This window comes from Sciurus carolinensis, chromosome 12 (genome assembly GCF_902686445.1).
Source record: "Sciurus carolinensis chromosome 12, mSciCar1.2, whole genome shotgun sequence".
NCBI lineage: Eukaryota > Metazoa > Chordata > Mammalia > Rodentia > Sciuridae > Sciurus > Sciurus carolinensis.
Genome location: NC_062224.1, coordinates 36,135,265 through 36,161,585, shown reverse-complemented (window position 1 = coordinate 36,161,585; position 26,321 = coordinate 36,135,265). Strand labels below are relative to the sequence as shown.

Genomic DNA, 26,321 nt, shown 5'->3' with positions numbered 1-26,321 from the left:
TATGGCCTTCAGTGGGCCAGGATGGCCACCACCAAGCCTGGGAACCTAACCTCGCCCAAACTGTGAGGGCATAAAGCCCTGCAGGGGCCCCACCAACCCCAGGAGATTGTGGTGGAGGGAGGGAACAGGCAGATGTCCCTGCTGTGTCCTCCTGGGCCCTGCACCCAGACCTGGGCAGCCACCTACCCAACTGAAGCAGGACCCCACATGCAGCACCTTTCCGGAGCCTCTGGGCAGCGGTGGTGTGTGCACAGTGTTCCCTGGGCTCCCAAGTAGGAACATGTCCCCTCTGCACTTGTCACTCAGAGCTCTGTGCTTCAGGGTGACTGTTGACTGAACTCTGCTTTTGTCTTAAATTAGGAAACCCATGAAACCTACTTCAAAACAGATGGAATGGCCTTGGTGTTTGTGCTTGTGGGGGCAGAAGTGTTGCTATGCCTGAGTGTGGAGCTGGCTCCATGGCCTCACCATGGGCACTGGGACTAGATGCAAGGGGGATCTGGGCCTGAGTGACTCTGGAGCTGTGCCCTTTCCAGCACGCCCTGCATGCCTCTGTCAGGTCTTCTGTGGGTTTAGTGTGCATGTGCCCCAAACCTCACAGGCGACATGTAGCTGTGATGCTGTGGCAAGTCCTGCCATGATTCCTGTACTGCCATGTCAGAGAATGCTCAGGGGCATGTGGCAGGTGTTGTACAATCCCTGTCACCAGCCAGGGGCCTGAGGAGGAGCACCAGCAGTTCAGCAGCCGCACTAGGACCTAAGGAGAAATGTCCTCGGGGGCACACAGAGCAGATGCAGTGCTGCTTCTGCGAACAATTTTGGCTGGATGAGAGGCCGGTGGGATGCAGAGCGGGTTGGGGAAGGCTTGCTGCCCTATGCCCTCCTCTCCTGGCAGCCTGGCTGGCCACTCCATGCCAGGCTTACAGATGGACTCCTCTTACCTCTGAATGGGTGGCTTGGGGAGGAAAGGATGAACCTTTAAAACTGGCCAAGAGGGAGATGCTCCCTGTAAGGTCGCAAGTTCAGTTGTTCACCCCAAACCCACCCCAGGGAGCTGGCCATGACGGGATGCCTTGCCCCTCCTTCCCTGCTGCCTTGGCAAGGGCCCCTTCCAGGAGGACTGGCCCTGTGTGCTGACGAGTGGACAGGAAGGGAACCAGGGACCAAGGCACAAGCAGGTCTGTGGGCAGTGAGGTGGTGGTGTCAGGGGTCCCAGAAGCATTCATCAGACAGAAGCCTCAATATGGTGCAGAAGGGAGCCATCCTTATCGTGAGGGACATGTTTTAGAAATGGCAGCAGACTCAGCAAAACTCAAGCACCAGACCAGGCAATAACTGTAAAGTACTTTAATTCCCAAAACAAAGGCTGTGTGAGTGTGCTTGTGGTGGGGCGGGTGGTATCGGGTCCCCTCTGGCCGCAGAGAGAGACACGACAAATGTCTGAAGCTTTGGAAGTTTATTGTGCACAGTTCCTTTCCTACGCTTCTCTTACCCCTAGCTTCTGCGCACTCTCAGCTTCCCTTTTCCCAGCTCCTTCCACTCCCGTGTACTCCCTCCTTCCAGCTCCGCTCCAGCTGCTGCTGCCGCGGCCGCCGTCACCGCCGTCGCCGCCGCCGTCGCAGCTGCTTCTTCCGCTCCGTTCGTTCCATTCCCCCCGCTCTCCCACCCACCAGGCTTATATACACTTCAATCAATCAGGGGAGAGTACACGAGATAAATGCGGACAGCTGCAGGCGCAGGATGGGTACACGAGGGGGCATGCTCTAGTCACATCGTTAACTAGCCAATCATTGGAATTCACTGGTTGTTTACTGTATAGCTGGCCGCTTTTGGCTCAGCATCAGGCGCCATCTTGACCACGCCCAAGGCTGGGGGTCCTGGAAACCCCCACAGATCCCCCTTCTTTAATATTAAACTAAGGCTCGGGACCGTGTCTGTCTTAGGCTGAGTGGTCAGCATATGTCCTTACCCGTCATCAGAGCCTGCAGAGCATGCTGCAGCTCCTGTCTTAGGTCGGTACACAGCCACCTCCTTCATTACCCGTCTTTGACTACCGATCCAGCATCAAGAGCCATACTAATGGGGGGCTGTCGGCCTTTAGGGCGGTCATGGCCTGATGAAAAATAATTTGATCTCTATTGGCTAGCTTGCAGATGCATGCCAAAACGAATGAAGAGAAGAAGGCCAAGGCAGAGGGGTACCACCATAGCTCCTAAGCTTGCCCACTGTTTGACAAATCTATAAACAGAAGAGGAAACTTATAGCCATATTAAATACAGAAACAATATACGTCCCAATGGAGTTACAATACGGGTAACACAAAGCAGCTCTCAGGGAATAAACGCATCCCAGTCCCAAAAGTTCTTGCAAGGTATCCACTTGTTCTTATAATGAGTCCATTCTCTGATAGAGTCTCTATGGTCTGTAAGGCTGCAACTACATTCTTCGACCAAGTGATTGTTGTTATGGTTGTGTCAATGCTGCTACTGCAAGGACTGTGGTGGCAGTGATCACGGCTGTTGCAATGTCAAAGCCTCTTCTGTTTCTTGATAATAGCACTGGCAATTCTATATCTGCAACAGAAACTAGGACTGGTAGGAAGATAGAAATGTGCAAATTGCACAGGTGACAAAAGAACCATTCCAGCATTATGAAAGATAGCACACAGTTAATGAACAGTTAAGAGGTGTTATTAGAAATGTTAGTTGGTAGAAACATAAAAGGGAGGAAATACACAAGCTGACGTAGGAGGAAAAGCAACATTACAGCTAGGGTCAGCAGAACAAGTTGCTCTACTCCGGGTCTGATCTGTAGTATGATTCCAACGGCAAAGTACAGAAATTCCTCCTGTTAAAGCAAAGAAAGGCTAGAAATATCCTTGTCACCAAAAACAGCACGACCTGAAAAATCATCAGTAGAATTGACAGACTTGTAGAGAAATTGGTGAAAAGAAAAGGAAGGATAAAAAATATGTTAGTCAGAAATGAAAAATATGGCCAGGCTAACAATGGCCCATAGGTTCCGGGTTTGCCTTTCCGTCTGAGTTTTCGTTATTGGAGGAAGGCTCAGACTTGCCATTGTGAGGAGGAGCAGCATCACTTGCATGCTGTAAAACTCTGATTAGCCTTTCTGGAATCCAGACTGGAGTCTGTTGATCCTGTGGGAAAATACAAACAGACCCTCGGACCCAACGAAGGACTGGATCCGGTCCTTTCCAACAACCTGTCAGGATATCTTTCCATTTTGCCCATACTTGAGGAGTATTATGGGGATTATAATGTCGATCAGCTGCAGAATGGCCGTCCTTATCCAGAGTTAAGAAATTTAGAATGAAAAGAACTAAATTAAGTTTATCTTTAGGAAACTTGTAGGAGGCTCCTATTCCCCCTTTTTGTTTATTTAAACAATTTTTTAAAGTAAGATGTGCTCTTTCCACAATGCCCTGTCCCTGAGGATTATAGGGGATGCCAGTGACTGATTGGATGTTAAATGTTTGTAAAAACAACCGGAAGCTTTTGGAAGTATAAGCAGGACCATTATCTGTTTTAATAACTTTAGGTATGCCCCAGCCAGCAAATGCTTGTAGGCAGTGTTGAATGACATCTTTTACCTTTTCTCCAGAATGAGCAGAAGCCATAATGACCCCTGAAGCAGTGTCTACTGACACATGTACATACTTAACAGTACCAAATTCAGAAATATGGGTTACATCCATCTGCCAAATATGACCAGGCAGCAGTCCCCTGGGGTTAACTCCAAAGGATTGTACTGGAATTAAAGGAGCACAATGTTGACAATTTTTTACTATTTGTCGAGCCATACATTTAGATATAGGAAATTTTCTGCTCAAAGTAGTGGAATTTACATGAAATTTTTCATGAAAGAATTTTGCCTGTTCCTCTATGGAAAAAACAAAAATTGATTTGGTGGCCATATCTACCAAGTCATTAGCATTGGCCAAAGGTCCTGGTAAATTAGAATGAGCTCTAATATGTCCTACATAGAATAGATGTTTACGCTGTAGGATAAGGTTTTGTAGCATAGTAAAATAAGAAGCTACCGTGGACATAGAAGAAATATGGGGTACCGTTTCAAGAACCTGTAAAGCGTTAACGATATATAAGCTATCAGATAGAAGATTGAATGGCTGATTATCTGCTAATTTAAAAGCTAATATTACAGCTGCAAGTTCAGTAACCTGTGCGGAGTTGGGTGGAACTATTATGGTGTGAAGTTGTTTACCGATAAGTACTGCACCTACTCCATTTTTGGAGCCATCAGTAAAAATGGTTACACAGTCTTTAAGAGGCTGGACACTAGTCACTTTTGGAAAAACTATGGGAGTATTTTTACAGAATTGAATCCAGGGATGTTGGGGATAATGGTTATCGAACTGAGCTGAAGTGGTACAATATAATACTGACCAATCATCATCATTATTAATTAGCCATTTAATTTGCTGAGTGGAATAAGGAGTTATAATAATAGACGGATGGATTCCAAAAACAGTAATGCAAGATTCTATTCCCTTGAATATTACCTGGGCAATAGCTTGGGGATATGATTGCAATGTTTTAGCTGGAGAGCTAGGGAGATTTATACTTTGCAGAGGTCCTCCTTGCCAAACTATGCCAAAGGGGTATGCTTCTCTGAGATTATGATTAAACTTAATGGTTGAGTAGGATCACAACGATCAACGTAACACTGCTGAAGTCTATTCTCTACTAGCTGTAAGGATATCCGTGCTTCAGGAGTAAGTTTCCTAGGGGAATTCAAGTCAGGATTACCTTTTAATATATCGAATAAAGGTTTTAATTCCCCTGTGGACAATTTTAAATAGGATCTGATCCAGTTAATGTCACCTAAGAGTTTCTGAAAATCGTTCAAGGTATTCAATTGATCTGTCCTGATGGTCAACCTTATTGGTCTGACTGTAGTAGCAGTGAGCCTTGTACCCAGATATTCTTGGATCTCCTCTAATTGCAATTTTTCAGGGGCTATCGTTAGTCCTCTCTTTTCTAATGCTTGAGTTATAAATTGTAATGCTTCTAACAAGACTTCTTTTTCTGGATGGCAAATAAGTATGTCGTCCATATAGTGATAAATCAACAATCTCTTAAACTTTTGTCTAGTAGTTGTTAACGCTTTATCTACGTATATTTGACATATAGTAGGACTGTTAGCCATACCTTGAGGCAACACAGTCCATTCGAATCTCTGGTCAGGCTGAGTGTGATTAAGAGAGGGCAAAGTAAAGGCAAATCTCCAATAATCATTTTTGTGTAAGGGTATAGAGAAAAAGCAATCTTTTAAATCCAGAATAATAGTAGGCCAATTTTTTGGTAGTGCAGTAACAAGAGGGAGTCCACATTGGATGGGTCCCATAGGGTACATTTGTTCGTTTATGGCTCTTAAATCATGTAATAACCTCCATTTTCCTGATTTTTTCTTTGTTAAGAATATTGGAGTATTCCAAGGAGAGGTAGAATGTTGTAAATGACCTGCTTGTACCTGCTCTTGTACTAACTTATGAGCTGCCTCTAGCTTTTCTTTTGTTAGGGGCCACTGTGGAATCCAGCGAGCCTTATCATCTTTCCATTTTATAGGGATTGATGGTTTATCAGTGGCCCCTAGGAAAAACCCAATCCATGAGAATCATTTTTTGGTGGAAGTAAAGGCAGGGGTTGGGTAGATCCTTGGCTATGTCTTCCTAATCCTTTTTCATCATCATAATTCATATTTTGTAACATATTTCTTACAGGAGTCCCTTGGTAAATCTGGTCAGTGGTGAGTTTCATATCCATTTGCTGCAGGACGTCTCGTCCCCATAGGCTAATAGGAACATTACAGACATATGGTTGAAATATTCCTGTGTGTCCCTCTGTATCTTTCCATGATAATGAGGAAGCACTTTGATTGGGGCTCTCTGCTACTCCTAAGCCTCTCAAGCTCTGAGCTGCTGTGATCAATGGCCAGTGCTTTGGCCAGACCATTGCACTGATAATACTTTTGTCTGCTCCCGTATCTAATAAACCTGTAAATTCCATATTTCCCACTTTTAATTTTAGGAGGGGCCTCTGTCCCATATCCATAGTAAGGTTTATTAAAGTGGTTCCTGTTGATCCAAAACCTCCTTGTCTTTTATTTGTATTTTCACTGGGCCACAAGGAATGTCGACTGGGCAATATAAGCATTTGTGCAATGCGATCCCCTGGAGAGATGACCGTAATTCCTTTTGGTGAAGAGACCAAGGCTTTTATTTGTCCAGTGAAATCAGGATCAATGACCCCTGGGTGTACTATAAGTCCTTTTAGTGTTGAGGAACCTCTACCTAGTAATAGTCCTACACTATTTTGTGGGATTTTTTCATGCCGATCAGTATCAATCATCTGCACCCCCATATCTGGGGTTAGTATGAGTCTGGAGGTGGCACAGATGTCCAATCCGGCACTTCCTGAGGTGGCTCTGCGCTCCCCTTCTCTGTGGGAGGATACCACCGTCAGGGAACTTGTTGAATTACCCCGTATATTTGTTGCCGGCCCCGGGGAGGGCCCTGTCTCCCGTTTTTTTGAAGTTCAGGATTCGACCCTAGGAAATTATCCTCCCTATCTCTAATAGGCTGACAGGCACTATTCCGATGACTTCCTCTTCTGCATCTTGGACATAGCCCTAGGGCATAAGGTGTAACTGATTTTACTATAGTTATCTCTTATCTTTTGTTAGGGCATTATCTCCTTGCTGCTGATTTTGTGCATCTATTGAAACGTATTGGTCTTCTCCTATTAACATTTCTATCGGGAAACCTTGTCACTATGTTTCTGCAAGCAGTTTCAACAGCTATTTCTTGCCACTGAGCTTCCCCAATTAGCCATTGTTCTCCAGATAACACTGCTCTGCATACCTGTCTCCAAATCTTAACTGCCTCTTTAAAGTTTTTCTAATGGTTGATGGTATCTCCATTTGCTCCTCAAATACGGGCAGGTTCTACAAATTTTGAAGCTCTTTCTATTAGACTTAGGTTTCTCCTACCTTTTTCCCTTGTTCTTAAGTTTTCACTACCACTTGGTTATTTCTTTTTGGGGGTTCTTTATGTTAGACTTAGTTCCCCTTTTTCCCTTGTTCTTAGATTTTTTGAGCAATTATTCTCTAGGTCACCACCACTCAATTTTTCCTCACTTCATTCTCTTTAAGCGTTCTTTTCTGTTACTATTAGATCCTGTTCATGAAGATACCCCTTGTGGCACACTAAGCGGCTTTTCTTACTTTAGCTGTTTTTTTTTCCTCAATGGCTCCCATTGTTTTTTAATGGTTCCCTGAGGGGTTGCTGCATTCAGACCCCATTGTTACTAATTTGAATAGCTTTAGTTTTGGCAATTACAATAACAAACAGTGGCCTAGCTGCCAGGAGCAACAAAATTACTGAAGGGAAAACTATCAAGTGCGCATTAAAATTTTTATAGCGGCTTTTCACGTAGGACCGCTTCAAACGTGTTTCTACTTTCACTTTAATTAGACCGCGTTCCACGCGCCAGGACCGCTGATGGCGTGTCCCGATACCCCCCCGACCCGCGTTCTACGCGTTAGGATCCCGGTACCCCTCAACCCGCGTTCCACGCGTCAGGACCGCTAATGGCGCGCCCCAATACCCGCGTTCCACGCGTCAGGACCCCAATACCTTTCAACCCGCGTTCCACGCGTCAGGACTCCTGATACCTTTCAACCGGACCGCACTCCGCGTGTCCCCAGGACCGCCAATGGCGCATCCTGACACCCTTTAACTTTTTTATAACCGGTTCAACTTGTATAAAAAAAATTCTTTCAAATATCTTACCTTGTTTTCTTTTATAAGGCCTTCATCTTCCCGGGTTTCGGCGCCAGTTATCGGGTCTCCTCTGGCCGCAGAGAGAGACACGACAAATGTCTGAAGCTTTGGAAGTTTATTGTGCACAGTTCCTTTCCTACGCTTCTCTTACCCCTAGCTTCTGCGCACTCTCAGCTTCCCTTTTCCCAGCTCCTTCCACTCCCGCGTACTCCCTCCTTCCAGCTCCGCTCCAGCTGCTGCTGCCGCGGCCGCCGTCGCCGCCGTCGCCGCCGCCATCGCAGCCGCTTCTTCCGCTCCGTTCGTTCCGTTCCCCCCCGCTCTCCCACCCACCAGGCTTATATACACTTCAATCAATCAGGGGAGAGTACATGAGATAAATGCGGACAGCTGCAGGCGCAGGATGGGTACACGAGGGGGCATGCTCTAGTCACATCGTTAACTAGCCAATCATTGGAATTCGCTGGTTGTTTACTGTATAGCTGGCCGCTTTTGGCTCAGCGTCAGGCGCCATCTTGACCACGCCCAAGGCTGGGGGTCCCGGAAACCCCCACAGGGTGGCCCAGCACGAGTGTGGAAGACAAGTACACAGGCTGGGGAAGCATATGGGAGTGTGGGCAGGTGGAGGAGGCACCCAGACCCTGGCCTCCAGACCTGGTCCACTTACCAATGGAAGGCATTTGAATTGTTCCAAATGTTGGTGAAGATGTGTAAAAACACTATAACTTTCACACATGTGTTTTTGTCTGAGCATACTTATTTGACTTGAGCACTCTATCTGATACCCATGTATAATTTTTTACTCCAGTTGGTATGAGAATTATATTTCTGGCCCATGGTGATATTTTGTAACATCTGCTCCTTTCATATGTATTTTCCCCTCAGCCTCAGGTAGTTTTCTCTCATCCAAGCACTGGTCAATATTCAGGTGCTGATTTGGGGAGATTTCAGTGGATCTCTGGAGCTCACTCTGTTTGCAGCTTGAAAAGGAGAGAGCTCCAGAACCTGGATAGGGGAACTGCACTCTGTTAGGAACTCCAGCTCCTAGGGTCTCCCCACTGCACCAACACCATCTTTTCATCTCAGAGAGACCACACACTTCTCCTGTGTCATCTCCCTTCATAGCAGCCTGGACACTCGTCTAGGCGGGGAGTTGGAAAGACTACAACCACATGCCTTGGCATGTTTGTGTCTCCCTGCCATGAGATCACAGTTCCATGATTTCTGTTATCCTACATTTGAAAATCATTATTTTATGTTTCTGAATTTTTTTCTAATTGAAATCAGAAGGTCAAATCTGGTCCATGATAGTCTTCTCTGGAAGTAGAAGCAACCTAATTCATGTTGTTTACTTAATTTCTTTAACCTAGATATGCATAATGACTGTAGCCATTCTCCAATCCAGTAACATAAATACCATGACAGTGGTGCAAAATTTGTTCTCATACCCATTGCCTTACTTAGAATGATTTGAATTTTATGCTATAGGTAGCTAGGATTGAGACTTTTGTATTTTTAAAGCAAGATGTATGTATTCTTTTAATAAATATTAATAGATTTTTTATCAGTAAGAAATATTGTAATTATCTTAAAATTTTTCCAGTTTATGCTTATAAAATAATTTCTCCTATGTAACCATTATTTGTACTTGACAAAGAATCTTCTTAAGGTTTCTAATTTTTCAATTACTTGAGATCTTTAATAATATTTTATAACTTTTAGTGTAGAAGTTTTGAAAATCTTTTCCTAGGTTCTTCTAGGTTTATGCAGCCATTATAAATGTCCCTTTTTAAAAACGTGTTTGTTTGTTTTTGGCATATAGAAAATTCAATTATTTAAAAAAATATAGATCTTGTATCCAATGGCCTTGACAATTTTGTTACAGCTGAGTGTATTTTTTTTATTTTCTAGGTTCACTATTATTTTATCTACTAATAAAGACAATTTGCTTTCTACATCTTAAATCATGTATGTGTGTATGTTTTATATATCTATTTTTTCTCGTTTCTGTTTTCTGTCATTTTCTGAATGAAGCCTCTGAGAAATTGCTGAATAGAACTGCTGATGGCTGCTAGACTTGTTCTTGTCTCAGGGGAAAAGCTGTCAATAGTTCAACCTTAAGTACCATGTTCGCTGAAAAATTGTTGTTTCTATCAGATAAGAATGTTTCCTTCACTCATTTTAAAAATGTAATGATTGTATGTTAAAATTGTCAAGTGCTTTTTTAAATATTTTTTTTATTTTTACAGACTGCGTTTTGATTCACTGTACACAAATTGGGTACATCTTTTCATTTCTATGGTTGTGCACAATGTAGATTCATACCATTCGTGCAATCATACAGATACATAGGCTAATGATGTCTGTCTCATTCCAACATTTTTTATACCCCTGCCCCCTCCTCCCTCTCATTTTCCTCTATTTAATCTAAAGTTCCCCCATTCTTCTCTCATTTGCCTTCTCCCATCCCCCATTATATATCATCATTCACTTATCAGAGAAAATAGTTAGCCTTTACTATTTGGAATTTGATTATTTCACTTAGCATAATATTCTAAAATTCCATCCTTTCATCTGCAAATTATTCTTTATGGCTGAATAATATTCCATTGTGTACATATACAGCAGTTTCTTCATCCATTCATCTGTTGAAGGGCATCTAGGTTGGTTCCACAATCTAGCTATTGTGAATTGAGCTGCTATAAATGTTGTGGCTGTGTTACTGTAGTATGTTAATTTTAAGTCCTTGAGTTAAAAATCGAGGGGTGGAATAACTGGGTCAAAATGTGGGTCCATTCCAAGTTTTTTGAGGAATCCCCACACTGCTTTCCAGAGTGGCTGTACCAATTTGCAACTCCACCAGCAAAATAAAAGTGTGCCTTTTTTCCCACATCCATCCCAACATCTATTGTTGTTTGTGTTCTTGATAATAGCCATTCTAATTGGAGTAAGATAAAATCTTAGAGTTGTTTTAATTTGCATTTCTCTAATTACTAGAGATGTTGAACACTTTTTCATATGTTTATTAATTGCCTGTATATCTTCTTCTGTAAAGTGTCTGTCCAGTTCCTTGGCCCATTTATTGATTGGTTTTTTTGTATTTTTGGTATAAATTTTGGTAAGTTCTCTATAAATTTTGGATATTAGTGCTCTATCTGAAGTACTTGTGGAAAATGTTTTCTCCCACTCTGTAGGCACTCTTTTCACATTATAGATTGTATCCTTTGCAGAGAAAAAGCATTTCAGTTTGAATCCATCCCATTTATTGATTCTTGATTGATTTCTTTTGCTTTGGGAGTTTTTTTTAAGGAAGTCTGATCCTAAGCCAACATGATGAAGATTTGGGCCCATTTGTCTTCTATTTATTGCAGGGTCTCTGGTTTAATTCCTAAGTCCTTGATCCATATTGAGTTGAATTTTGTGCAGGGTAAGAGATAATGGTTTAATTTCATTTTACTGCATATGGATTTCCAGTTTTCCCAGCACCATTTGTTGAAAAGGCTATCTTTTCTCCATTGTATGTTTCTGACTCCTTTGTCTACTATGAGGTATCTGTATTTTTGTGGGTTTCTGTGTCTTCCATTCTGTACTACTGGTGGACCTGTCTATTTTGGTGCCAGTACCATGCTGTTTTTGTTACTATTGCTCTGTAAGTTCTGATATTGTGATACCACCTGCTTCATTTTCACTTTTTCTGCTCAGGAATTTTATGTCTGTTCGAGGTCTCTTATTCTTCCAGATAAAGTTCATAATTGATTTCTCTATTTCTATGAGGAATGTCTTTGGGATTTGAATTAGAATTGCTTTGAATCTCAATAGCACCTTTGGTAGACTGGTCATTTAACAATATTGATTGTGCCTATCCAAGAACATGGAAGATCTTTCCATCTTCTAAGGTTTTCTTCAATTTCTTTCTTTAGTACTCTGTAGTTTTCATTGTAGAGGTCTTTCACCTCCTTTGTTAGATTCATTCCCAAGTATTTTATTTTATTGTTTTTAGGCTCTTGTGAATGGAGTGTTTTTTTAAATTTCTCTTTCAGAGGATTCATCTCTTATGAATAGAAATGCATTGGATTTATGCATATTGATTTTATATCCTGCTACTTTAGTGAATTCATTTATTCTAGAAGTTTTCTAGTGGAGTTTTTTGGATCCTCTAAATATAGAATCATGTCATTGGCAAATAGTGACACTTGAGTTCTTTTCCTATTTGTATCCCATTAATTTCTTTTGGTTTGCCTAATTGCTCTGACTAGTGTTTTAAGGATGATGTTGAATAGAAGTGGTGAAAGAGTGTGTCCCTGTCTTGTTCCGGTATTTAGAGGGAATGCTTTCAGTTTTCCTCCATTTAGAATGATGTTGGCCATGGGCTTAGCATAGATTGTAAAGTACTTTTTAACCTCTATTGTGATGATCACATGATCATCAGATAGAAATTTTTGCAATGTAAATTGATTTTCCCAATGAAATGCAATCATTTTTATCAAACTCCAGGTTTGAAGGGAGGCAAGAGACTCATCTCCACCAATTCCAGCACTAGAAACTGTACCAGACTGACAAGCAGATGCAAATGCACTCCAAGATAACCATCTCCAGCTCAGCCATCAAATGCTCAAAGGTAGAGCACCAGAGGAGAGAAAGAACTTTGGTGAGGAATGATCATGTTAGCATGGAATTGTGCACCATGAGGACAGCCCCACAGAGTGGCAGGTGGCAGGCAGAGATGAAAACACTAGTCAAATTATCCCATGAGAACATGAAGCAGGAGGGAAGGGGCTTCCTCAGAAACTGGAAAGTCTGAGAATAAGGGACTGGATCATAGCTACGTGGAACCCCTGGCAACAACAACCTCAAATAGATTGTAGATCGAAGTGTGAAAGGAAAACTCCTCCTAACCATCAATTCCATGCTGGTCAGCAAGGGGGCAAGGCTCCGCCTACCATGGGTGCTGCTCTGCAGGGGCCCCAGGAGACATGCACAACTTTTGCCCAACATGGACCAGAGAATTAACTGCTAAACGTCCATCAATATGAGGAGTTAAAACAACAGGCTCTATTTTTCTAGAGCAACATTCAGCAGTAGGGTAAACCACAGCTACATGTAACTCTAGTGACTAATCTCAGGAAGATCAGTGTTGTATGAAAAAGCCTTAGCAGAAAGCATATAGATGCAGTGTGGAATGACACACCCAGGAGGTACTTTAGAGTAAATTGAGAATGCACTAATGTGGCCTGTGCCTAATTTAGTGCCTATTGACCTCAGCTCATTGAGGTTCCTGAAGGTGACCAAAGGGAGACAACTCTATAGTCACAGAGTGACTGTAGTGTGAGCCAATGAGCTCCTCAAAGAAACTCTCCAGTGGTTCCTCTAAGCAGAGGAACTTCACAGGGCAGCCTTTCCCCTGGGTGTGTCCTCAGCACCCCAAGGCACAGACATGTTCCTCAACACCAGTGGGGATGTGTCCCAGTAAATCTACCATAAGTCAAAAATACACCAAATCCATCTAATCCACTGTACCTCTCAGCTGAGTCACACGGGTCTCTGAGGAGGTCCCCATCTCAGAGCAGGAGGTGACTGGGAGTGGCACCCCACCTCTGCCTGCACATTGCACATCTCCAATGTGTCAAAAGAGCAGAATTCAAAGTAGATTCTATTGAAAGTGCCTTGGTTTTGCACCATTGTAAAGTTAAAAAATTATAAGCCAAACCACTATAGGCTAGGGACTTCCTGAAGACACTGAGCCTGGGGAGGGGGAACAAACACAGCCCAGAGTGCATCCCTGGCTCATGTAGCTGGTCCCTTGCTTCCTTTTCTGGAGTCTGGAGAGGGAATTGTGCTGAGCCAGGGGTCCCTGAGCTGTGGAGCCTCAGGTAAGCCTGCTGTGTGCTGGACATTTCCTTTGACTGAGAGGGGAACAGGCCCTAGAGCATTATGTGGGTGTGGGAAGACCCTGAGCAGTCATGCTTGAAGAGTGTCTGCAAAACTTTGTGTAAATGTTAGTTTTCCAGGGGATCTTTGGCCCAGGTCTTAGACCTCCCTGTAAACAATTTCTGGGTCATTGGCCCCCAGCACTATAAGCCCTGAAACCCCTTGATCAGTGAAGTCTTTCTCCTGCAATCAGAGACAAAGATACAGAAAGGGTGTTGACAATAAGCTTCACCTGCCTGGTGGAAGCAGACATCCGTGCTGCTGAAAGACTGAATAAAGATTGAAGGGGCAAGAATTACCTGCTCCCCTGGGCCAGAGGCAGGTCGACAATGCTCAAGTGAAGAACCTAAGAGGGACCTGGGGACTGGGCAGTCACTGGAATCCAAACCACTCTTCGCAGGAGGAGTAAGTCTCCATTTGTGCCACTCCCTGGCTCATGTCTCCTCCATGGTCTCCCCAAACCCAAAAAGCCTGAGTTTCAGAGCATCATGCAGCCTGAGCTGAATTGCAGTCCCAGGGAGAGGGGTCCCTAGGACAGTGGCAAAAGAGTCTCTCCATAGCTAACCTGAGAGACCCAGGAAGCCTGCAGAGCCTTCTTCCATGACTGACTGCCACAGACACATGCCTGCCCAGGCAAGATGGACCAAGTGTCTCTGCAAGATATCCTGGCCAAGAACCCTCTCTCTGCCCTGCACTGACCCATGTGCCCCTTATCAGAGGTGTGCACAGGACATACAGGCAGGTCCAACCTAGGCAAGAGCAAGCCCAGGTGGCAGCAGAGTGACTGCAGTGGTTGGTGCTTAGTAATCTTCTGGTGACCACCACCACCATAAGCCGCCTCTTCCTGACCTGTCCACCCCCACTGCTGTTTCAGGGATCTGGGATAAAACTCACCTATCTTGTCCCTGTTCTGTTTAACTGTCTCCAAAGCAATAGTTGGGAGGCTCTGGAGCCCTGAGCATGAACAAGGCATCACCCTTGTTACCTGAAGGATGGCTGGCTTGCTGTGCAGCTGCAGGCCTACAGCTGTGGTAGACATTGTTACAGAAAGAAGTAGAGAGAGCCTGCCTGAGGGCAGCAACCCACAGTTTTTGCTGCCAGTGAGAAAAGTCAAGTGTTCCAAAGAAAATTAGAACTTTGGAAAACTTTCACAAACTTTGTATTTGTTTGTGTGCTTGCTGCTCTTCACTATTCAAAGACTATTCTGATGAGACCAATGGTGGCATTAGCTGATGCAGTCAGTTTTAATGTGCTGAAATGTAATGTGTTAACTTTGGTTATATCTGCCCAAGGAAACAATACTTTCCAAAAGACCAATGATGATTTCGCCAAGTCAAACAAGACTAAAAAATCCTCCTCAAAATACAAGGTTGACCAGTGGATTTTTTAACAAAAACTTTATTTTTTTCATTTGTTCACAGTACTGGGGATTGTACCCGGTAGCTCAGGCATGCTAGGCAAGCAGTAAAATAAACTTTTTTTTGTTCTAATTAGTTATACATGACAATAAATTGCATTTTGACACATCATACTTAAATGGAGCATAATTTCTCATTCTTCTGGTTGTACATGATGTAGAATCACACCATCACATATGTACATAGGGCAATAATGTCAGATTCAGTTTTATATTAAGAGAAAAAAATCAGAAGATAGTAAGGAGAAGTCCCATGTAGCCCACATCAGTCTCCCCTATTATTAACATTTTGGCATGGCAACCTTGTTACTATTAATGATCCAGTTCTGATATATTGTTATTAACTGACATAGGCTGCCAGCGTTGACCCCAGTCACCTGTGGGGTGTCATTTGTTACATCTCTGCCAGGTTACCTTTTCCTCTGTTCTCTAGCCATGCTCTGTAGAAGGAAACCCAAATGCACATCTCACCTGCCAGGAGGGGGCACAAGCCCCACCTGCTTGAGGGCAGGGTGTGCATGTTCACCTGGATTCATCTTTTTCTGAGTTTACATATCAATCATTAGTGCACAATAATACAGATGCACAGATCTTTATTTCCTACTCCAGGATATAACCTGATACTTCATTCATTCTGGTACTCCAATTGCTCCAGCTCTGACCATGTCTCCCTTTGATGGTTCCCATCATTGTGTGTGTGTGTGGGTGGTGTGGTGTGCCAATGAATTATAGAAAGATGCTCAGGGCTCATCTTGCTTACAGAGAGTCCCAGACTACAGTGACTCAAGTTATGATTTTTTGACAATAATGTTGCAGAAGAGATCCGCATCCTGTAGAACCAATAATGTTGTCCCAGTAGACCACTCTGCTTTTCACTTTCCGGAGGCTACAATCCATTATGTGAGGTTGTCTAACACCTCAGACCACAGCATGCTTGCATTAGATGCTTTTGCCTGCTGTGGGCAGATGGTAGAGTGCTAAGTCATTCAAGGTGAGCCAGGCTGTGCTACAATGTCACAAGTTAAGTGTATTAAACCCATTTCGACCCCTGATCTTTTCACCTTGCTGTGGGTTGAATCGGGATCTGGCTCTTCATAAACAGAGAGGCAGCTATGCCTCCTGCCCAGTCCTGCAAGAATGAGCCAGTTCTCCAAGGAGCTGACTCCTTTCATTAGGGAATGGCCATAGGAAACAAGACCCAGGTGCTAGAATTTTATTATAACAGAGAACATGGTTTCAAACTCAAATTTTAAAAAGAGACAACGTGTTGCTGTTTTATGTGACGTAGACGAATACCCATGCGATGCATGAAATGCTGTTGAAGTTCTCCCTCCACACCTATGGGTGAAAGTATGCAAAGCCAGATCTCACACTGAGCAAGTCTTATGTACAGAGAGGAGACTGTCTTCTCTCAAGTTGAACATTAAACAGATGTGCAAAAATGGGGAACAATATAATACTTAGTGATTTCTGTTTTATGTCTTTAAAAAGACATAAATATTATGTCTTTAAAAAGTGGCATTAATGCTCATGTGAGTTTATGGCTTCTATTTTAAATAAATATTTCTAAAATTTTCAGTTGAAATTTTTTCATATGTTAAATCCCAATAGATAAAACTCACATAAAAAGTTCGTTGGGATCCTTAATACTTTTAAAATTTTAATTCTTAATGAGTTATATTTAGATAAAATAGTGGAATTGATTTTGACATATTCATAAATGCACACAATGTAATTTTCTCCATGTCAATTCCCAATTTTCTCCCCCACACCTTTCCGTTACCTGCTTCCTCTACTTTATTGGTCTTCGTTCTGCTTATTTACTACACTTACAGTTACATATGTTACTGTGCATTAGTCACATATAAAATCATGATGCTTTGTAATACATTCATACATGCTCATGGCATAATATGGTCAACTTGATCCCCTGTGCAATGACATGGATGTGAGGTGTTCCCCAAAAGCTCATGTGTGAGACAATGCAAGAAGGTTCAGAGGAGAAATTATTGAGTTGTGAGAGTTTTGACCTATTTAGTGAATTAATCCCCATGATGGGATTACCTGAGTGGAAACTGGAGGCAGGTGGGGTGTAGTTAGAGGGAGTGGTTCATTAGGGGCGTGACTGCAGGATATATAATTTGTATCTGGAGTGTGGAGTCTCTCTCTCTCTCTCTCTCTCTCTCTCTCTCTCTCTCTCTCTCTCTCTCTCTCTCTTTCTCTCTTTCCCTTTCCTGATGATGCCATCTGCTTCCCTCTGCCATGGTCCTCCACCATGATGTTCAACCTCATCTGGAGTCCTCAGGAATGGAGCCAGCTCTCTATGAATTGAGACCTTTGAAACCATGAGCCCTCAAACAAACTCTTCCTCCTCTACAATTGTGCTGGTCAGATCCTTTTAGTCACAGCAGTGAAAAAGCTGACTAAAGCACCCAGTTCCTCCCCTTTTCTCCCCACCTCCCTCACCCTAGGTTCCTGCTTCAACTTTACTGATCTTCCTTCTGTTTTCATAAGATCCCTCCTTTATAATTACTTTTTTCTCTCTAGCTTCCACATATGAGAGAAAACATTTGACCCATGTCTTTCTGAGTTTGACTTATTTCACTCAGCATGACGTTCTCTGGTTCCACCTATTTACTAGTAAATAACATAGTACCATTCTTCTTTATGGGTAAGAAGAACTTCCTTGCATATATACACCACATTTTCTCTATCCATTTGTCTATTGATAGGCACCTGGGCTGTTTCCTAATTTGGTTATTGTGAATTGTGCTGCTACAAACATTGATATGACTGCATCCCTAAAATATGCTGATTTTAGATCTTTTGAATATATACCCAGGGGTGGGATACATGGGTCATATGGTGGTTCCATTCCTAGTCTTTTGAGGAACATCCATGCTTCTTTCCAAACTGGTTTTGGTGATTTTCAGTCCCACCAAAAATGTATGAGTGTACTTTTCCCCACATCTTGAGCAGCAATTATAATTGAAATGAAATTAAAATTATAATGAAATCCTAGTGTGGTTTTGATTTACATCTCACTGATTGCTAAGGGTGATGGATATTTTTTCAGATATTTGTTAGCCAAATATTTGTATTTCTTCTTTTGGGAAATGTCTCTTGAGATCTTTCACCCTTTTGTTGAGTGGGTTGTTAGCTCTTTTGATGTTAAATTTCTTGTTTTTTGAAACATATTCTGGTTATTAATCCCCTGTCACTTAAAGCTTCACCTGCACCTCATCCCCTGTGGTCCCATGGATAGCACTCTGGGCTCCCCCAGTCACCACCCTGGAATGAACACAGCTCATTGGTAAGAGGTCTTTAATTTCACTGTGGTCAGTAAAGAGTGGAAGTGGACCTCTGTCTATGTTCACACACATGTCACATCCTCCAACTGAGTTTCACTCAGAAACCTTGGGCCACCCAGCATCCGCATGATCCTGCTGGTCATATTGGTGTGGCTTTCTTGGTGGTTTGCATAGATTATACACAAGGGCACAGAAACTGCAGGACACAGACTCTACCTTAAGGGATGTGTTCCCTCCAGCTCACAGTAGAGGGGACCTGTGGCTATGTGCAAGGCTCCAGTGATGCCCCCAGAGTTGGAGCACATTTGGTACAGTCCCTCAGAGGAGTGCAGGCTGTCCCTCTGTCCTGCCCACCCACTCTGGTTCCCAGAAACACTCCCAGCACAGAAGCCCCATCCTAGCACCAGCAGGAGACCAAGAAGCGAATGTCCCTGTGTACGTGGCTGCTGGGTCTTATGCGCTGAGGGCCAGACTCATGGGCTGGGGCAGATCCCTGGGTTCCACTGGTCCTCCCACCTTGGAGAGCTCCACAGGCTATACAGAAACAGGACCTTGACAACAGGAAACCCTCGAAATGCTTCTGCCAAGAGCCAGGTAACACAGGCAGCAAGTATGTCAGGTTTCCTGGGCCACACAGTCTGTCACATATTCTTCTCTCTCTCTCTCTCTCTCTTACATAAATGACACATTAAAAACTAGGAAGCAGGCCTACAGGTCATGGTTGGTCAGCCCCTGCTCTGGAACACCACCAGAGCATGCCTGCTCTGACCCCTGGGGCTGAGCCTCTCCCACTGAAGAACTCCAGCCTCCTCCTGAGCTGCCAGTTCTGCCAGCACAGGCCTTGCAGAGGATGGGTAGGCCCAGCAGCCCTCAGCTCTCAGCATTAGAGACATGGTGGGCAGGTTGCCTGCAGCCCGCAGCAGCCTGCCCACCAAGTAGGTGTTCTGCTTCTATTTTAAACAAACACCAGATCTTGGTTGCAGCCCTACTATGTGGAACTTCAGTGTCCTCAAGGAGGTAGGTCCATACTGTCAGCCTCACCCGACACTTGTGAAAGCTGAGGCCCCCAACAACCTGGCACCATGTCAGAATTTGAGGGAAAGCTCAAGAGTCTAGCCACATGTTTTCTAAAAATGTGATCAGAGATTGTTCTGTCCTACCCAAGCCCAGTGATTGAACCCCAAAGAGCAGGACTCCTCTGGAGGGGGCTGCCAGCACAAAGATCTGCTTTCCAGGCCTTGGATGCTCTGGAAGACATGGGTTCTGGCACTACGGGGTAGGGAGCAGCCTCTCTGCCCTGCTGACAAGTCTCTTCAAACTATCTCATTTTATAACTTACATGCATCAAGCATTACCTTAAATATAGGTCACACTGAAAATAAAGTTACTTTTGCTGTAACTTTTGGAGTCTGTTATAATTAGGGATAAATTTTGATGACAAGGTATGAAAGATCACACAGTCATGCACACAGCTGTCTGTCTGTGGGTGTACAGAAGGACAGATACATACACCTCTTCATGAGAGCTTCCCAAAACAGCAGGAAGTTGTTAGGAACCCCTAGGTATCTAATTTGCATGAGTGTCCTTAATGAGCACATCTTCCTATATAATCCTAAGACTCTTATTAGAAACATTGAACTAGGTAATCCATAACACAGTGTCTTTGGAAATGCCGAGCTACGCCAAATCATTATACAACAGCAGCATCCCACACACTGCCCTGCCCAGCCCACCTCTCCCCTGGCCTCCCTGTCCTAAAGTCAGCCACCCCTCACAGAATATGGTAGTTCCGTCTGGGAGCCTAGCCACAGATGCTGGGAAGACTCAACAGGTGAAGTACACATTCTGCATGGAATACAGAGGATCAGTGTGGTTGCCCTCTCTGACTGCAGGGGCCCAGATTCTGAGGTTGCTAGGAAACAGTCACCCAGGTTATTGAGGGAAGTGTGTTCTCTATCCAGGTCATAGAACAGGGGCTCAGCACCTGAAATGGAGAAGAAACACTGACATGGGTGTCTGGGAGGAGAAACTTGCTTCAGTGCTAGGAAATCCAGTCAAATGCACATCCCCCATGACTCTTCACTGGTGAAGGGAAGGCAGGTACTGGGGACAGTGGCAGAGAGAAGGGAGAGGGGCCTAATCCAGGAGTCAATAGCCTCACTAGGGGGCTCCTGTCCAAAGTGCAACAGGTGAAAACATAAACTAGAACATGATGGTGCTAAAATGGAGTGCAGCACAGCAAAGGACAGCATGTATGGACAGCAGGTATGCAGGGGGAGTGTCCTCACAGAGTCTAGGCTATGAACCCTGCAGAGGTTGAGTCAAGGACCCCTGCTGAAGTTGGACCATGGACACAGAAGAGGCTGGGTCAGGGACACTGCAGAGGTTGGGCCAGGGGTCTGTGGACTTGGCCTCAGAAGTGTCTATTCAGAGAGTCTGATGGGAGTCCAGGATAACCTCTGCCCTTTCAAACAGCACACACAGGCTGCATGCCTTCTGTCTCCCAATCTGCACCATGTAGGATAGGGAGAGTGGTGTGCACCCTTGACCCAGAAACCAAAGGGGCTTCATGGGGCCACTGAGAGATGACAGCAACCTGATGGGGAGGCAAGGGAGGCTTCATTTGCATCTAAAGTAAACAGGTGAAAACAGCTCCACCTTGTGAGGGTCACCAAGGGGCCTTCTCTAATGTGGACCCTGAGACTCTGCGGTAGAAGAACCTGACACCAAAACCTCTGCCTGCTTTCCCACGGCCTGGAGTGAGGAAGGTCACTGTGACTGCCCTCAGAAGAATGGACATCAGAAACATACACGTGCATGTCCACAGAGCTGTGCATGAACGAGGTCAGCCTGGAGAGGCCTGCAGGTCCAGACCTGGTCAGTACTTGCTGTTGTGTGATGGGTGGGGTAGTGTGGCTTTAATAAGACAAGTTCTGTGAGGGTAAGGAGCACTGGGGACTGACCCAGGGTGCTTGACCAGGGAGAGACATCCCCAGTTCTTGTATTTTTCATTTAGATACAGGGCCTCATTGTGATGCTTAGGTACTCACTAAGTTGCTGAGACTGGCCTCAAACTTGCAATCCTTCTGCCTCAGCCTCCTGAGCCACTGGGATTTCAGGCATGTGCCCACACCTGGCCACTTATTTTTCAAGTAAGGAGGAAATGTGGACAAAATCTTTGTGAGGGATTTTGTCTTTGATACTTGTTTTTGGAAGACTTATTGACTAAAACTCTCTTTTAGTTATCAGAGTAACTTATCGCCGGTGATTCCATCTATAGATCCATGAATTGTGCTCCTCACAGACTCTGTGAGTGTCTTGTGGTCAACCCTGAGGTTGAGCTTTAGCCTTGCACCTCTGTGCTCCCCCACCTCAGGGCTCTTTAGGTCTCACCTGCTGAGCACTGGTTTATAGAGAAGTGAGGTGGGACTTAAGGGAAGCTCAGCTAAGAAGATCTAGAACTCTGAGGTGCACCTCACTGGTGAGCACCCACAGCAGCCTTCCCTTGCAGCCCCCAGTAGCTGATTCTTGGGGGACTCTAGCCATGTTTTGTCATTCACTTGTCCTGCTGCAGAGTCACAGTGATTGTCTGGGTGCATCTGGGGGAAGGAGAGGCGACAGCAGGGTGGAGGCCCATGCACCTTAAGGGTGCATGTGATCTCCAGGCATCTGGGGTGGAGTGAGACCCTGGCAGAAGGGGTTGGAGCTGTAGATGCTCTGATTGATGACCAGGAGCTGCTGGGGATGGGAAGAGCTCTGTAGGTGTTTATGATCCCTTCCATGCCGGCACGCCCACAACCATTCGTCTGAGCTGCTGGACAAAGATGGTGGCAGATCATCCTCGATTTGCAGCCCAGAGCCCCACTCTGGACCTAACACCCCTCACTACCACATGCCCATGCTGTGATCCAGGTTGACTCTGGGCAGACACCACCATGACTCTCAGGACCTTTGGAAGTCAGACCTACTCAGTGTGGGAATGACTATAGAAGGTGAAAACACCAGGTCTGAAAATCATGGAGGGCACCTTGAGCTGTGTGACCTGAGGACCTGTGTGATGGTGGTGGAGCTTCATGCCTGGGCCTACTCCCTCATTCACAAGATGGAAGGAGGTGAGCAGACATTAGTGACTGTAGCCTGTGCCCAACCAAAGGCCCCCACCTTGGAAGACAGAGAAGGGTTGGCAGCTGCACAATTGAAATTTGAGAGCACCTATAAACATGGCACTTAAACAAAGGGTTGGATCCTGCACTCAGGTGTGACCACCCCAGGATGGATGACTCTAAAGATCCACCAATAACCCGTTATGAACCCATTCATCCATGGGAGTCATGATACTGGACCAGTGAACCTCATGGGGTTGATGGGAAGATTCCATGAGACTGTATGTGCCTTGGAGTTACAACATGCTGTACTGGGTAACAGAAACCTCACCCCCTCAGCCTTGGGGTGAAAGGGTCCCTCCTCCCCCAACTTCTGCTCCCTGAGTCTCTCCAGGAACTGGCCCAGAGTTAAACACCATGCAAGGATTTGAGTCTGTGTTCTCCTAATGCCACAGCCAGTGCATTCTCCCTTTCAGCTTGTTGCCTAGATGGGCTCAACTTACATTACTTGAGGGCCTCAGAAAACTGCAGGGCCCTGAGAGATAGAACTGGCAGGTACCATTTCCCCACCTGGGGATGCATAGTCCCAGGCATGAGGAGACAGAACAGCTGGTCCCAGGTCCATTGGCATTGAGGGAAGTTCTGAAGCAGAACACTAGCTCCTGGCTGACTCACTGCCCACCCTTCCCAATATCCCTGCCCCAGCTCAGCTCTTTTCTCTATTAGCATCTCTCATTGTTAAGTGAGCACTAAGGGAACTCTTGACTGTAAGAGCCAAATTATGGATCAAACCTAGCCTAGATGTCAAGCATAGTTTAGGGTCTAAGCAAGGATGAGGACTTATGCCTGTTGCAAAGCCTTCAAGATGTGGTCCGTAGGCCAGCAGCAGTGGCCCCACCTGAGAGCTGTTAAAAATGCAGACTCTCAGGGTGACCCAGACCTTCCCTGCAAATTGGAACCTGCACTTCACCAAGACTGCAGGTGGCCTGTGCACACACTGAAGTGTAAAATGACCAGTTCAAGGCACAAGGGTTCAAGGAACTCTGATGGGTGACGAGTTGGGCAGCAAGTCCCTTTAAGAATGATATGGTTCTAACCTGTAATTCTCCATGCTTTTTCCTTAGTACTTTCTTGAACACCCCTCAGTCACATCATTCACTCCTCTCCCAACTCCTTGCACCTTCCCTAGTTAAAAAAAAAAAAAGCAAGTGTACATCCAGGAAGGGCACATCCAGTGAGTGGTGGATTGGAACACCCAGCCCAATGGAGCATAGTCAGAGCTGCTCCTGACCTGCCTCCATCTCTCACCTATGCCAGGACCCTGCTCAGACTTGCAGAGCCTTCATCTGCCCATCTGAGAGGGGGACAGTAACTGCTGCTCACCTCAGGGGTGTTTTGTATTCTCATCATTTTACATTATTTTGAAGGGGTTGCTATGGTTGGGAAATTAAGTCCCCTCAAGAAGCTAGAGGCTTGGTCCTCAGCCTGTGGCACTGTGGGAGATGGTGGAAACTTTGGGAGGGGGAACCAGTGGAGGAAGTAGGTCACTGGCACATGCCTGGAACCTTCCTCTTTTTCCTTCCAGATCCTACTGTGGTCTCTGCTCTCTGGCCTCCATGGGGCAGGCAGCTTTCCTCTGCCACACACTCTGCCATGGTGTGCCACACATGGACCCCAAAGACAACAACCCCAACATGGACTGAAACCCTGTCCTAAATAAATCTTTCCTCCTTCAAGTGGGTTGTCTCAGGTCACCTGTCACAGGCTGAGCCAGGGGAGTCTTCTATTAAATGGGCCAGGCTAGGAGGAGGAGGAATGGAGACGAGCAATGGGACAGGCCTCTGACTCTGAGGTGCCCTGATACCTGCCCCAGCTTGGCTCTGCGCTGGGCCAGAGCCTCCCTCATCTGCAGTTCTGGATGCAGGGCTCTGGCCCACATTCTCTCACTGGCTCCTCCTGGCTCACCCCCCTGTGGTGGGCTACTCTCCCAAGTGCAGCAAGTTGGGTTCTGCCAAGTGCCCATCTCTCATGGAGCCAGCAGAGACCAGTCTTCAGGGGCCAGCACTTACCAGAGCTCAGCCTCTGTGTGTTCTGCTGGTCCTGCTGCTGCTGCTGCTGCCACCTGGCCAGCTTCTTCATCTGGCAGGAGAGAGGGCCACTTCAGATGCTGGGCACAATAGGTTGCACACAAGGGGCCAGGGAAAGGGTTCAGCTCTGCTGAGAAGCTAGTATGTGGAGACAGGCCAAGGAAGAGCACACAAGATCCCTTGCAGTGGAGGGGGAGGATGCTTACCCCACAGGAACAGGGACTCCCTCTCAGCAAGTGCCACAAGTGACTTGAATGAGCCAAGAGACTGTTCGCCCCCCACCTGACATCTTGTTTTTGAGACCTACCTGGCACTTTGGACTAAGGAACTTGAACCCCATGTTTCTCAAACTGTTCTTTGGAACAGTGGAACATTGGAGCTCCATAAGATCTCAACATATGTTTAGTGCATGCACGTGTGTGAGTGTGTGTGTGTGTGTGTGTGTGTGTGTGTGTGTGTGTAGGAAACACTGGGTCTTAAAATGTCTTTACTGCAAGGTTCCTCAGAGGTTTAAAGTGCCCCCATGGGCACAGGGGCCTCTTCAACTGCCTGCTCCATGGAGTCCATTCAAATCCCATCTCAACCCTCTGAGGAATTCAGCTGCAGGAAATCTCCCCTAGTTCATCTCCAGCAAATGAGAAGGCAGCATGCATCACCCTCTGCAGATCAGGGAAGCAGGTAGGAGGCAGGCACTTGCAGGGGTAGGAAGAGGCACAGGCAGAAGTTCCAGAACAGCCCATGATGGGGCAGCAGACCCTGGCAGGCCAGGAGGACAGGGCGGTGGTATGGACTGAGCTGGTGAGGGGAGAGGGCCGCCAAGGCTCTCATGCTACTATACCAACATGCCATCTCAGTGCTTTTTGGGTTTCTCTTTGAATTATTAGAAACAAAATTTGGTATCTGGAGTACACAGATATGAATTTAAAAATAAATGTAAAGTAGAGAATATGGCTGAACCCAAAGACCTGGATTGGTACCAATGGCTGGCAGATTCAGAGGCACGGTCACTAGGAAAATAAAGACGTTACTCTAAAACAGATGCCTTGGTCTGCACATCAGCTGCGGTTGAAACCCTGTGACAGCAGGGTTGTTACTGGAGAGAGCTGCTCTCCAGGGAGCTCAGGACAGAGAGCCTGTCAGCCAGTGCAGCACCCTCTGCTCCTGCCTCAGGAAAGAGCAACACAGAAGCAAGAAACCCTTACTTTAGCTCTCTGGTTCTGGAACCACACATGCACCACACAGATGCTCAGCCCTATCTCTGCAGCCAGTGTCTCCCTCACATGGAAAAAGTGAGTTATTCTTGAAGAACCATTGGCAGTTCAGGTAGGAGGTAGAACACTTCCTGTGCAGTCATGGGGAGGCCAACAGGCCTTGCTTGTGCAGAGGCTACAGGCTGATTCATGCTTAGCAGAAGCTCAGAGGCAAGAATAGGCTTCCTTTAAGATAGAAAGGAAGTTCGGGCAAAGCCCCCCACAGGCCAGGCACTGAAGTTCTGTCCCCAGTGTAGTACTGTCCAGAGGTGGGACTTTGGGGCCTGACAGGACCACCAGGGCTCTGATCTCATCAGTGGATCAGTCCCCTAGTGACTGAATGAACCACTGGGAGGGACCTGGTGGGAGGCAGTGGGTCCCTGCAGTGTGCCCCTGGCAACTCCAT

General features: G+C 45.5%; 1 pseudogene; it reads right to left on the bottom strand.

Moving 5' to 3' along the window:
- Positions 1-20,299: 20,299 nt before the first annotated feature.
- On the bottom strand, positions 20,300-25,939 carry LOC124961230 (LIM homeobox transcription factor 1-alpha-like; annotated as a pseudogene).
- Between the last annotated feature and the right edge of the window lie 382 nt (positions 25,940-26,321).